The sequence below is a fragment of the Empidonax traillii genome, unplaced genomic scaffold (assembly GCF_003031625.1).
Source record: "Empidonax traillii isolate 1590-97213 ecotype Southwest subspecies unplaced genomic scaffold, ASM303162v1 scaffold597:size822913, whole genome shotgun sequence".
Classification (NCBI taxonomy): Eukaryota; Metazoa; Chordata; class Aves; order Passeriformes; family Tyrannidae; genus Empidonax; species Empidonax traillii.
This window is the reverse complement of record NW_020955790.1, coordinates 544,857-559,572: the sequence shown is the minus strand read 5'-3', so window position 1 is coordinate 559,572 and position 14,716 is coordinate 544,857. Positions and strand designations below refer to the sequence as shown.

The window sequence follows — 14,716 nt, the reverse complement described above, 5'->3', positions numbered from 1 at the left end:
GCTTGCCTTTGGGAGGGGGGGACGGAGAGGAAGATGGGCTGAGAGAGATCACATGAATGTCACTGCAGTGCACTTCCCTCTCACTGATTTCACCAGGACTGTCAGCCTACACCTCCAAGAGAGCAAGGCACTTCCCCACCTGAGCCTTCAAACAGATTTGCATTAATACCTCATTTCACCACTACAAAAATCGCCTCAGACTCCTAATGAAAGACTGCTGTGTTACTGTTTGGGTTCACAGTCCATAGTGCAAGACCTACACGTAAAAAGGAGTTGGCTAGACCAATCTGCAAAAGTTTTGAACTTTTTGGATAAATCAGTACAAATACCTACAGGACTATTACAGTTTTCCAAGCAATGGCACTTGTCTACTTTCTACAGAAAGGAACTGTTTAGCTTCCTGCAATGCATCTTTTGATTTCAAAAGAACCTTAATAGCTCAATTCCTACAAAGCAAATACAGAGCGATCACCAGGGGTCGGCTATGCTCTCCTCTTTTCTGAAATCTGGTAAGCAACATATGTCTGCAAATGCAACTTGCCAAAGGGTTTTGATATTCTGCAGATCTGTGGGAATGTATACCCTGTTTCTTCCATGTTATGTGTGTCTTTTTGATACTGCAGGTTTCTTACAGCAATTTCGTCCCTTTCAGCATACTTGTGGGGCAGAACAGAGTAAATAACGTGAAATTTTTATTTAAGAAAGAGGCTGGTGCTTTTTAGTGTTCATTTCTGCAACATTTTCAGTGGTTGAAAGTTTTACAACTGTAACATTTTCTCTTTACTAGACTCAGATATGATTCTATTCCAATGAGAAATGAATTTAAAAAAAAAAAAAAAAGATGACCAGAGGGAAAAGGTGAGCTTTTCCCTGCATGTCATCATTGTCCTTATAAATAAAATTATTAATTCTGGACAACACAATTCAGCCTCAGTCAGGGAACTCTTAGTTTGGCTGCTATTCAAATATACAAGTGCAATTTGCAACTCTAGTTATGAAAGGGGATATTATTTTCTTTACACATTTAACTCTATTTTTTCAAAGGCACACTGATGAAGCAATTAAGGCAGACACATTATTAAAGCTGGTGTAGAATTCATGGGCTCTGCTAAGATGTTTGGTATTTCAATGAGGTGTTTAAACATAAAAACGAGAAATATGTATTCAATACAAAAATATCACTTAAGAATGCTGTAAAATCAGATTACTCACGACATTATGAGAAACAGTAAGAGAATTGTATATGCATTTTTCTGGCTGTGTGTTGTATGTTCTTCAATAGCTTCTTCTGCCGAGTTCCCATATGATATAGATTCCAAACTAGGAAATATTTAGGCATACGCCTAACTTTCAGGCAGAATGGCCTCATTGATTTAAACAGAGTTTAACCCTTATAAATGTCAGAGTGATTGCCTGTTTTGTGAGACTGGACCTCATGGGCCCCATTTTCAAAAAGATAAATGCACTACATATTTTTACTGCTGTTTCTGGGTTTGCCGTTACAGTTCTCTCCCTCTTTCTCCTGCGTGTTTTTATTGCCTTAGACAGAAATATCATGACACTCTGAGGCAAATAATGATTAATTTAATTACAAACTAACTAACTTATGACAAGACCCTCCGAGCACTTACCTCAAATCATGAGTGTTTCAAAATGCAATTGTAAATCTCCTTTCTTCCCTCCTCTCACAGGAGATGTTGCAGACTTTTTTTTCTGTATTTCGCATTAAAACTCTTCCCCTGTGCTCCAGGATCTTAAATCAAAACAAAACAAAAAAACCACTCAGAATGAAAATGTCATTTCAAGTGACTGGTGGGTGGCTCAGGGGAAATCCCTGACCTTTTTTCAATGTATATTTCATTATCTAAAGCAAGAGTGGTAACTTCCCGCAGCAGCAGCTCTTCTGTGGGCTGAACTTTAAAATAAAACTCAAACAAAAAAACACCAAACACAACCCCCTCACACTCTTTCAGACCACTCAAAACCATGCCATTTTTAAAATCTGCAAGACAGTACACCACAAAATACTCATTTAAAGCACAATCCAGTAAATACCAGACTCCACAAATTTATGACAGAGAAAAAGGAAGAAAGTCCAGAATATAAACCAGAAGAAAAATCATTATGTAAAGTATCCAACTGCTACACAGTTTTATTATTACTACCACGGTTATTATCACTAATAATCCATATATGGCCAACTCCCTAAACCTTCACTGAGTTACTGTAGTATTTCTGTAGTAGCAGCATGGGGGAAGTAGTAGCCCTGCTGGAGAAGTAATGCAGCATTAGCACTACAAAACCCAGCCCAGCTGACGAGAGAGGAAGGAAGGGAGGAGGAGCGACAAAGCAAATGAGTAAGAGTAACTGGCAGGTCTCTAATACAATCAATTTTGACATTCTCCACCATCACCAAAAAAGGTCTGAAGGGTTTTTAATTTTCAGTGAGTGCTGCTATCAGAACATTGTCTCACCACCCCCCCCGTTTCACTCCCCTCCCTCTCCCATACCTGCAGAGCAAGGCTTGGCTGGGAGCCAGCTGAGTACGTAAGACTCCAAAGCAGACTCTGTCAGCAGGAAAATCCCCCGGCTACAAGGAGCAAACGCTGCCAGCCAGTGCAGAGTTCACTTTCCTTCTGAGAGTGCGGTCTTGCATTTGCATGGTCTCTCTGGATTACAGGCATCCCAGTTATTTCTCTACAAACAATTTTTAGGACCAACAACCACATTCGTCTTTGCTCTGTAAAAAGCTTAAAAGGCAAACTGTTCCCAGGGTTACACCTGCAGCAATCGCCAATGAAGCCAGCAGCACAACAACGAGGAGGACTGGACCTTGCATGCATGTCAGCCAGACCACTCTGATTTTCTTCCTCAGCTAGGACAGACAGGCAGCCTGAACAACTTTTTCCCTTGCTTTTAATTAAGAAATGGAGACATTATTCACATGCTTTCTGTGGCTGCATATACTTCAGAAAACACAACTTTTCCAAAAGTGGTCAAAAATTCAAAAAGCACAGCTTTATACGCCAGTTTATTCCCCAACATACCCTGGAGGAAAACTACCCAAAACGCCAAGCAGACCAACACACAAACAAGGGGGAAAGTGGGCTTCCCTTGACAGAGGCTGCACCTCTGTCACCGTTCCCCAAAAAGTGCTCATGGTACAAAAAAAGACAAAATACTCTGTTTAAATTACCCTGCTCCCCTACTCTACTGTGCTTATTTCTCGCTTAGGTGGTGTTGTCTCTTTCTTCAAGGAGCCTGCTCTCACTCAACACAAGTAAAGGCTTCAACAGCCAAGCCTAAGGACTTGCAGGAGGCAGACAAAGCCCTCTAAAGCTGTGACACAAATCCAGAGAAGGCTGGAAGTTCAAAGTGAAATTAGGACAGTCTGTCCATGACTTATGCCACCTAGAAACCATTCTTAATTTAAGAAAAAGTGTTAAAGGGATTATCTTACAGAGTGTCACCCTGCCAAATCAACTAGGTTCTGCCTCTCAATTTTTTCCCGGATTCAAATGCAAGATGGCTGGGGATTCTACTTTAAGATCAAAATCAGCATAAAATCCTCCTGTTTTCACTTACATACTTACATTTTTAATGCTCTCTGTTTAACGGGTTAAAAGAGTTGTTTGATAGACAGAACCCAGCTATCTTCCAGGCTTTTCTGCATGACCTACAGGCCCATGCTATGTGAGACTTCCTGAAGGGCTGAAATAGCTCTGAACGACACTTGAGCTCCTACAGTGCAACTAAAGTATGAGAGTTTGGCTCCTAATGCACATTGTCACTTAACCCCAATTTTTCCCTGCCTCAGTTTCCCCTCCCTTTACAACAAAGATAACAGTATTTTCCCATCTCGGAGGGCTGATGCAAGGAACACAACATCCATGCTGATTTAGTGGATAATATGGTAACATGGGCAAAGTTATAGATGTCTTAACTTGCATCAGGATGAAACTTCACATACACAGAAAAAGACCTTGCAAACCAAAATGAGGAGTGAGTCATCAGCCTGTCCCTCTGAAACCGTTTTGCTGGATAGTCATTTCAGTATACAACTCTCTTCTCCAGGGTGCTCCCAGCAAGCGTGGGGGACACTGAATGGATTCACTGTAGTCACACAACAGCTTTACAGCTGCTGAAAAAAGGCCTATTGTAGGCCTGCATTTTACTATCTTGAGTAGCATACATAAAGTTGCTGTACAGCTTCCATTACCCATCTGATCCTTTCAGAAACAGGAGAAACAAATCAGGGCTTGTCAAAAGAAAATAGATTTAACTGTGACGGAGGAAATAGTCTGGTTTTCAAAAAAAAAAAGTAACAATTTATATAGCAGATGATAAAACTCTAAAAATTCAGTGTAACAAAAATACTTTTAACTCATTCTGCCCTCCCTTCTTTTGCTACGTGAGCCAACTCCAAATTCTACCATCAGAAAGAAGCAGCAGACCTGCCATACACGTGTGTGCTCTACCTGCAGTCACTGCCTGCTCATGGCTTGCACCTCTACACATTGATGATATTTGCCCAGTAACCGAAATGGTATCAAAATCCACTATGAACTCTTAATACATAACTATTGGGTCACAAATACGAAAACTCACTCGACAGTCAGATAATGCTGGACTTTGCAACACACATGAGTAGACCTGGCAGTCCTTTTCTCAATGTCTTGATTTTTCTCTGTAGTGTCTGCTGAGTTAGGGAGGAAGGACGGTTCTGAATTAGGCACATTCCTCCCAGCATTCGAATACTCCACTCTCCCCCTTCTGGAGAAATGAATGCAGCTTCAAACAAATTAAAGGCGTATTATATGTCAGCTCTTTCATTTTTCCTGGTGCACTAAATAAGGCAGTGCTCAGCTTCTCTAGCCCCCAGCTGAGGCAAATGAAGGCTCGTTCTGAGGTAGAACTCCTCCTTCCTCCTCCCATACACACACCATTAACCCTGCCAGCTGCAAAGAAGCCGAATTCAACCAGGGCCATTCGGCAGCCTATCACACCTGCAGCATGTTGTACTGCTAACCCCCAAGAATTAAATGATGGTCAATCAGCACTCATTTCCCCAAAATGTAGTACTTCCCTCAACAGCAATAAGATTGGACAAAAATGACAGCGTCTTTTTCTCTACATTCTGGCTTCAGAGTCACATGAACCCAGCAGGTGCTGTGCTGCTCTGCACTCAGAAGGCAGAAGTATTTTGCTTTTCAGTGAAAGCTGAGACAGGCACTACCCCTAGCTTTGGCTGCTTGGAACCTTAAGAAAACACCAAATATCAAGAAAGTAAGCAGCCTGATATAATGCCAGCAGTGGGACCCCTCTTTTTCCCCAGCCTTCATTTCACAGTGGTGCCGCTCTCAAAAGGCCAATGGAGCTGAACAGACTGAGACGATTTTCCATTCTAGGTAACTTGCACGTTTGCAATGTTAGCATGACTTGACTCTGATCAAAACTGATGAAAAACCACAGCAGTGGAAACAAAGACTCAAGTAAAGAGAAAAATGAAACCCCAGGACAAGCTACAGAGAAAGACTCAGCTCTTATTTTTGGATTTGGGCAGGCTTGCCTACCTCAAAGCCTGGGTAGCAGACAGCACTGCCAGCCTTCCTTGCCGTTCTCAGGGCAAATAGTTCTGGGATAGGCCTGGGCAAAACCACTGTGGTACTTATTGCATGTGACAGGACAGAGCCAAGGGCACTTAAGAACAAAGTGGATTCCTAAAAAACGATCCCATTTTGGGATTAGCTATGAGGGCGGAGATACGGCAGCACTAGGCTCTCTGCACACCTCTTTTCCCCAAATCTCACAGGAACGGGCCTACTGCCCTCCCTTGCTTCTGCTGAAGATCTGGCAGGCTCAGGTACATGTTCCTACATGGTATTTACTCTTTTTCTTGCCTTCTGCTCATAAGCACAAACACTGTAAACTCCCCTCTTTTCTTAACAGCCAAGAGTGACTTCATTGCTTGATTTCTGAAGCAAGGGCTAGCAGCCCATGGTCACCGCCACCATGCCCTAATGCCACCTGTTGATTATTACAAGGTGACACAGAGACACGCTCTCCACTTACCCAAAGGGGTGTCATGTCTTTCCAAGTCATAAACTCTCCAGCCTCAACAGGTTCTGCCTGGCACCCTCTTAAGTGCCTCCTCATCCCAGCACCTTAGGACAGCATGAAGGTCTGACAGAGATGGACTGCACCACAAGTCAATGGCTTCATCCCATGGCCAGTGGCCCTGCCTGCACCAAGGAGCAATCCCCCCCAGCTCACAACCTCTGAAAACCAGAAGTGCCAGTGGATGAAGAGCTGAACACTCTCCACCCACTCTTTCATTCGCCAAGATGGTCTGAAAAGTAACACACACCCTTTTGCAAAAGTTCAGTGTGTTGCCTACAAAAAGCAGCAGGCAAGCGTGCTTCAGCCAAAGAGCACACGTAGTTTAGAAAGAGGTATTAATAAGATGAAGTATGGCATGATTTTCAACGTCCCTAGACATTCTGAGTTCTTCAAATGAAGAAAAACTTTCTAGAAAAACAATGAAATTACATATTGTTTGGGACAGAGGAGTCTGGTAGTTTTTCTTATTGCCTTCTGCTTTACTTACTCATCTCATCTACCTTCTAGCTACATGAGCTTGGTTTCTGAGATCTACTTGTTTGCTGCTATATAGAAAGATCTGAACAATCAATATTACTTATACATTTATGTATCTCCAATACACAGAGTACAGGACACCTTAAAAGAAACCTGTGGTGACCTTTGTTGCAGGAAACTTTGGAGGCCTGACTATAAGCTGTTTTTAGAACAGAAATTTGACTAAGCCACAACCAGCTCAGCACCACAGTAGTTTGGTCTTACTTTTTGAGAGTAGCAGGACTATGCCAGCAGCTCGGCAACTAAAATCTTCCAGGCAGAGGAAGAAATGTTGTCCTCTAGCTGGATTCAGTGAGTGGTTTGGCTACAAATAATGGTTTGTTTTTATAGTCAAACCTACTCTTTTAATCAAAAGAGACAGTACACTGAGAAAGACAAAGTTTTCAGTAAGTCAACTTGTCCAAACTTGTATTTTTAAAAAAAAAAAACCCAAACATCATACAACTACTTCTGTCATCTCTACTTCTTCCTTTTCTTCAGCACAAACTGTAATAAGAGTATTTTAGCAAATACCAGGTTTGGTCGTGGGCTCTCTGGGCTGCCAACTTTCAGATCCAGAAAGCAGGACTGTCACATCTGCCAGACTGGCTCTCACAGCTACTCCTTCAGATAACATCATATATTTTCCCAAGTCATGCTAGCAATAATATGACATTACATTTCACCTTCTCTGCCTCAGGACACACATCAAAAAGAGCCTATACACCTCTAAATAAAAGACGCCCAGTCAGTGTCTTATGATGACCGACAGCCTCAGTTCAGAGCAGTATCTAAGCACCCTCTTTAATTTAAGAGTGTCAGCACCATCCCCACGTGAGCACATGCTCACATCAGTAGGTCAAGTACAGACCGCTAGACATGGGTCATTACTGGTTAAGCATCTAATGTGCACTCGGCATTGTATAAGCTCCTTAGAGAAGATATGATCCTTCTTTCAGTAGAAGATCTCTTCTTTCTAACTTCCCAAAACAGCCTTCCTTCTCAGAGGCCTACTCACGTCAACCTTCCCCTTTCAGTAATAATTACAAAGAAAAGGGAAGAAAGAACATTAAGACGGAAAAACGATTAAATGAGTTTTATTAACTGTTATAACTATAACGATCAGATAACTGAAATACATCTTTCTTTCCATGCTTTCACGCCACTACATTCCTATAGGGCACAGATAGATACTTTGCTTTTGTTATATCAGACATGCAGTCTCCAGATAATCTGCCCAGCCTGGGCTTTCAGTTGCATTGTGAGGTAGTCCTGGAGTCCATGAACAGAACCCTTCTTGGGAGGAACTAAACTGGAAGCATCACGTTCCCCAGAGCAGGCAGCCAGCAGCACCAGACTGCTCAGAAGTAAAAGTAACCCCGAAATATGCCCGGTGCAAATTTCAGGATCCCAGTAGTTCTTACAGATAATCTCCCCAGCCAGTCCACACTACTTGCTTGTGCAGCATAATCATAAAACCCAAATATTCTGCTGTCATTCATCTTTATGCCACCACATAAGATGATATTATTTTCTATTATAATAATGCAATAGTGTAATACTGACAGCACCAAGAGTATCTCAAAGTGAACAATGTAAAGAACAGATCAAAGTAGTTTCAGCTACAGTAACTAACCTAATTTCTGTAGTTTTACAATGAGTTCTTCCATTCTTTAAAACATTTTCTCTTCATCCTTCACCAAAATAGTAAAGAACAATAACAGAACGGAAAAAGTAAAACAAATCTTGCAACAAAATAGTAAAGAATTATTATAGAAGCTAAAAAACAAACCAAAATAGATAACAAGACAAAAAAAAAAATTACTACCTTTCCACTATTAAACCCTATAAAAATAATAAACTTTAGGCATGATAATAAACTTTATACACTAGTTGTAAAAAAAAGCTAGCAGAAAATTTTAGGCAGCAGTGCTTTTTTTAAAGTGACTATATTGTCATCTGAGCTTATGTCAAATGTCCTCTGGTATTTTTTCCTCACAGTCAATCTTATGTTCTCTTTCAAAATGTCATTTAATAGATCCTCAAAATCTTGAAATTTATCATAACTAATTCAATTAATAAGGCAGTCATCACACCTTTTTTCAGTGCATGAAAGGCTAAGAATCCTCTGACATGATGACTAGCTTTCTCAGCTACTTTTTGCCCCCTATTAAAAAGTCTGTGGAGATTTGCAGGTCACATGGAGGTCTGCAGGCCACTGGCTAAAAGCCACTTGACTACACAATCCACCACATTTGTTGAAAACATTATCAGGAAAGAGAGAAGGATTTTTTCCTCATAAGTTGTTAGTTCTTAGCAGTAACAAGAGCATATCTTGGGGTTTCACTGGAAGATACTAAGAAATACCTTGTGATGAAAACCTCCTCGCACTCCTGGTGCAGGAAACCAACTAAACCTCACTGATCCACCTGCTCAGCTTTTCTTAAAACAGTTCTGGACCTGGCAGCAAATTTGTGATCAAGAACAACACTGTGCTGAGGACCTGGTTGAAACCAAGTGAAATAGTACTCAAATACCTCCTGAAAGCTTCTCTCTTCCTTCACGTGCCTTTCACACAGGAGACAGCTCTGAGCTCACTGTGAGCAGGAAGCCCAGGCATGGAGGAAGTATGTGTAAAATCCACAGTCTCACTTCACCACCACTGTCCATTTTCATGACTGAAAGAGACAGTGTTAGTTGGGGAAGCTGGGCCCTGTCACAACTGCTACCATACTGTTTGTTCTCTCCCTTCAAAGCATTGTGTATCCGTATTAGTTTCCTTCAAAGATAAATGTTTCTATGTATTAAACCAGCCAGAGCCACAGTTTCTAATATGGTTAATTTTTAACACAGAGCAGAGCAGCTTTGTGCCTTACTCCTCACCTTGTTTTTTCGAGAGCAGTCTGAGAAATTTTTTGGACCTTTAATAACTGATCTGTGTGTTTAAACCATGTTCAGTAGTGACTCTATGAAAAGGACAGAAAAGGCGAGGGGTTGGGCTCTAACCTTCCAGCTCAGCTGTGCAGGCCAGTGTTGTGTGACATCATCCATATAGCCCTGGCCACAGCAATTTGTCTCTCTGCCTCAGGCTCCATTTGTCTCCCACAGAACACGGGAAACCTGAGTGAAGGTGCTGGTGATTTTGAGAAGAGGAAAGCTGGAAACTTAAAATACGACATTTACTAAATAAAGTGTGGGAATAGGAAAAGGATTTAGGATATTCTCCCTCCTTAAAAGATCAAGCAGTCCCATAAGCAGTGGAGTCCATGAAGGCTGGTTTCTTATGGCTTTGCCTCTCGTGGGCACATGACCCCATGCACAGTAAGACACATGTCCTGAGCAAAGTTAGCCCTGTGCTGGGAGCACTAGCAACAGCTCACACCCTACTGCACTCATATTTGTGATAACACAGGCGAGCCTTTCCTTCAGAAAGGTCACCAATTTCTGCCCCTGTCCTTCACCCAACTGCTTGTTTCACCAAACTGCTAGAGCTCAAGGACTCTGTGATCTCAACTTGTCTTTTAAATTTAGCTGGAGCTGCCCAGTGGATCCCAGCCTTGCTGCAGAGACTCAGAGAGACAGCAAGACAGTGTTCTCCAGAAAGAAAACTAACTAAAGTATCCATCTTGGCCCGTGAAAAAATGATGAGGAATTGGTAAGAAAGGTAAACAAATGGATATGATGTTAAAACTTAAAATTGCAGTGCCAGTTCTGCAAGATTCATCAGGGACAAAACCAGGCATAGCCTTGCTCAAGGAGGTTCATTTTACTTATGCTGGTTTGAAACACAGCTTTCCTTTTACTTACTGTGAATTGCATTCTATTCATGAATAATACTAAATCTATCTTCTGGGGAATTAAATTGCAATCTTTCCTCTGTTCCATTTCTTTAACACATTCAGTTTACTACTGTAACTTATTTGTGATTTACTAAATTGCAATCACAGAAAATAGGACAACATTTTGTTCCTATGCAGGACAGGAAAAGTGCATCTGTAGATTTTGGTACAGATAACATTCAAATCTGCTTGAGATGACAGAGGACAAGTAGGTGTCTAGGGTTTTAGGGGAGAGGTGAGATAGACAAAGGGTTTTTCCCCTGGAGGATCAAAACAAAGTATTTTTCCTTAATATGATTCATAATATAAGACTGATAATGACATCTTCAGGAAGAAAGGTAAGTTTATGGAACACTCACAGTGTTGCACATGGCTGCATATGCCTTATTAATTTTGGTGAACAGACTTTGTAAGCAGAAAAAAATTACTTACAGTCGAATTTAGTTCAGATCTTGTACCTCTTTACATACATACACATGTACTAATAAGGGCTGCAGTGCAGTCTAACATCTCCAGCACTTATTTAGACCTAGGACAAAACTGCTTTCAACCCACAAATATTCGTTGTGACAAAGCTAGCACCTAGCAGTTTTGTTTTCGGGCACCAACCTGTGTCAATTTTAACATTACACTGTCTTTGCCAACATTCCTTGATCTTACACCTAGGGCTTCTCTTTAACAGCTAGTAACTACACCACAACATAACTTTCCTATCACCCCTGTCCTGGAGAAAATGAAAGTAACCCTTCAGCCAATCTCTACAGGATGACTAACATTTGCAAGGAGGCCAACTGCTCAATTTTCTTTCAAATTAGGAAAATGGACAACATCCTGCTTTCACTAACTGGTAATATTACTAAAAAAACTCCAATAATCATTACATAATTGCTTTAAAAATCTACAAACTCTTGTACTAGTCCCCTGACTCATATTTTATGTTAAAATACATATGCCTCAACATATAGGTATATATTTAAATGTAATCCACTCTACATTAATCAAAGCATTTAAGGCTTGGGGAAAAAATCATGAGATTTGGAAAGTCAACAAGGGCCATTATGTTCCTTTAGAGTTATGCTAATCATATGACATATGACCATTTCAGCTCAGAATCCCCTCCACAGTGGCAATCATCCTTCCATTTCATGCAAGTGAGTAGCATCAAGCTCAGAAATTTGCTGCGTGGTGTGTTCGAAAAGACATCCAAACTCCACAGAAATATTTCATCTACCTGCGAATGCAGTATTTTCCTTGGCCTTTTCAAGGAGAATCTTCTCATTATTATTCAAAAAAATCTGTTCTTCGTTGCAAAAGAGTGAGCTGTTTCCCCTGCTCTCCCAAGTTCCAGCGAGTAGGATTTTCTACAAGCACTGACACATTTGTACTATAGAAAAATGTTTCATTAAAAAAAAAAAAAATCCTTCACTCTCATTTAAGTATTTTTTTCAGGAGTGTTTTCCACATATGTCAAAAACTTCCTTAAATTAACAGTTGCTATTTAAAATCCACGTCTTTGAAAAATAACGGCAGCTGATCAGCACACAAAAACATGACATTGTCATTTGCTGCATCTTTTTGGAGCATTGAAGATTATGGGCACACATGAACAAATAGACATGGATTCCATCCACTTCATATCCCACCAACATCATGAGTCACCCACTGGAAGCAGGAAAAGATCTGTGATTTGGGGGACATCCTACGTCATATAGTTTTGAAGCAAACTCACCAGAATAAGCCAAGGAGACTCGTTCAGGTCCCAAAACATATATGTGCATAACTTTAGGAGCTCCAGAAACGAGCAGGACTACTCAGATTTGCAAGTTAAACACCCACCTAGCCAGAATTGTAATCCAAGTCAGTCAGCGGTACCGCTGGTAACTGTCTGGAGGAGCTGAACTTGTTCCCTCTGCTCCCCCAGCTTTCACTTTCTTTTTATTTCCAGGAGCAAGATAAAGGGTATTTGTACTAAGCACCCGTTAGTCACAGGAGTCTGAAAGGTAAACTGACACATCCACTCATTTTTATTGTTTCCAGTATTTACAGTATTATTTCTCCAGGACTGTGAAGCAGCTGCCAGTGATTACTAGAATCTGGCACGTAGAAGTTCATGTATATGAAAAAACATGATCAAACAATATGCACCTCATTAAAGGATGGTTGTAACTCTGTTCCCTGCCCTAATACTTTGTTTTTATCTCCTGGAAATATTTACCACATACCTGATTAGACTGAGCTGCTTATGTACTTTGAAAATACAAATTATGCCATCAGTCATTTGTTGTATGACAGTAAACTTGCAATTATACAACTCCTCAAGCTCATGCAGAGCACCGAGGCAGGCACAACCCAGCTCCAAGTGTCAGCACAGCACAAGGAGACTACCCGGTCTTTACTGATCTTAGAAGAAAACTTGGGCAACAAAACAGCCCACGCTCTGAGGAACAAAGCTTGGACCAGCTCTGACCCCGAGCCAGAGTAAGCAGAGCCATGTCTTTCCAGTCTGCCTCTGCAAGCAAGGAGAGGGAAGCGCCTGAAGAGGAAGGACTGGCTGGCACACTTTCCTAGATGTATAACAGTGCTATCTTAAGACTCATTTCTCAGAGTTGGACATCTATGCCAAGGATTTAATGGACCTCAATCCTATGTCAAAACCTACTGACATTCTTTCTTCTCCCTCTCCTGCAGTTTTCTTCTAAATTTTTATGGTCCTCCATGTGAATCCTCATGTGAAGCCTCAACCATGTGATGGCTCAACAGAATATGCTCTACAGCCACCTAAATTGACAGGTCGCTTAAGGACTTTGAGAAACCTACCTTTGACTTTCATATTCATTCTCCTTTCTACGTCTCCTAGCACACTAAGAATAAAGCCCCTCCCTACACAGAACTGGTAATAATATTTATAGTGAGCCAGCAAGCCAAAAAGTGAGAAATTACAGTGTATGTACAAAATTCATGCCGCCGTATTTATTTCCACTCTCATGTATCTATCATAGCACAATTAAACTCCCCCAATGCTAAACAGCTGGTTTCCTCTCTGTGGATGTGATACACTATCTTGATTCACATGATACTGGATTCGCCCAAGGCTGCAACTCATTCAGAAAGCCAGCACAAATGCCATGTCCCATTTAAAATCCAAATGAGGCTTTAAAACATCAGCCTAAATCTACATAAGCCTCATCCCTGATTCCTTCAGAGCAGAGAGCATCATCTGAGCAAGCCTTTCTGCCTTCAGAAGGCCCAACCTAACCGGTCAGTATGAGTGGCATGTCACAGGTAGCCATAGAGGATCTCTGCATCTCCTCGAGACGCAGAAGGGAACAGCGATTGGTCCCGCACAGATCTGCACAGCACCAGCAGTCTATTTATACAGCTCTAGCAGGCTGAAACTCTGCATAGAAACTGCAGCCATCTCTTCAGCTTTCAAACTGAAGAGGGGTGGATGTCTCTAACTCTGATTCCCGTGGTGTTCCCTGCAAAAATGACAATCATTTTAATTTAGCGTGGGGGAGAGCTGCTGGCATGTTTTGTACGTCTTTCCCTACATCAGCTTCAAGACTCTTACATCTCAAGGATTATCAGCTTTGTCACTGGGTTTAGATTCCACATCTGTGATCTATAATATGGCCACCCAAATTAAATTGAGGGTAACACTTCCCCTCTATGTTCAAATAATCAGTAGGCACTGCAACTTTCTTTTTTTTTCCCCCTCCTTAAACAGTAATAAAACAATCCCCCAAAAAAGTAATTTAGAGTCATACTATACCCAACTGTCATTTGTAAGACTTTACTGTATCATTAGTCAGAGCTTCTGGTGACAATATAACCCACAAGACTGAAATCTGAGTGGCTTATACGTGTCATCAGAGCCTTAGATAAAAATGCCACCTTAGAAAGTGGGAGTATTTAATTTTTTATAATACTTTTGTACTAGTATAAAGCATTCACTTAATTTAAATCAGTGACTTCTTTTCTTAAGGTATTTGTTTGATCTTTTCCAAATATCTAGCTCTTTTTTTTCAGATCTAATAACACTGAGTACTTTGAAGACAAATTTGCTAGGCCTTATTAATTAGAATTCCTACAAACCTTTGGGATTTGGGTTTGGTGAGGGTTGTTGGTTTGAGTTTTTTGCTTTCTTGCTTTGCTTTTTATTTTTTCCCCAAACTAGAGCACAGCATTGCAAATGTAAAACTGCAAACCCCCTTCTCCAAACACCAAAATCTTTTTTGAAG

At 41.0% G+C, this 14,716-nt stretch overlaps 1 protein-coding gene across 9 annotated transcripts in view; it reads right to left on the bottom strand.

Moving 5' to 3' along the window:
• ATXN1 (ataxin 1) overlaps positions 1–14,716 on the bottom strand; it is a 274,252-nt gene that overhangs the window by 151,751 nt on the left and 107,785 nt on the right. For 8 of the 9 annotated variants that reach the window (XM_027898444.1, XM_027898442.1, XM_027898446.1 and 5 more), the window contains one exon: positions 1,632–1,753. The exons of the other annotated variant lie outside the window; for it this stretch is intronic. The gene's annotated coding sequence lies outside the window, so the exon portion shown is untranslated. The remainder of the gene's footprint in view (positions 1–1,631; positions 1,754–14,716) is intronic. 9 annotated transcript variants of the gene reach the window in all.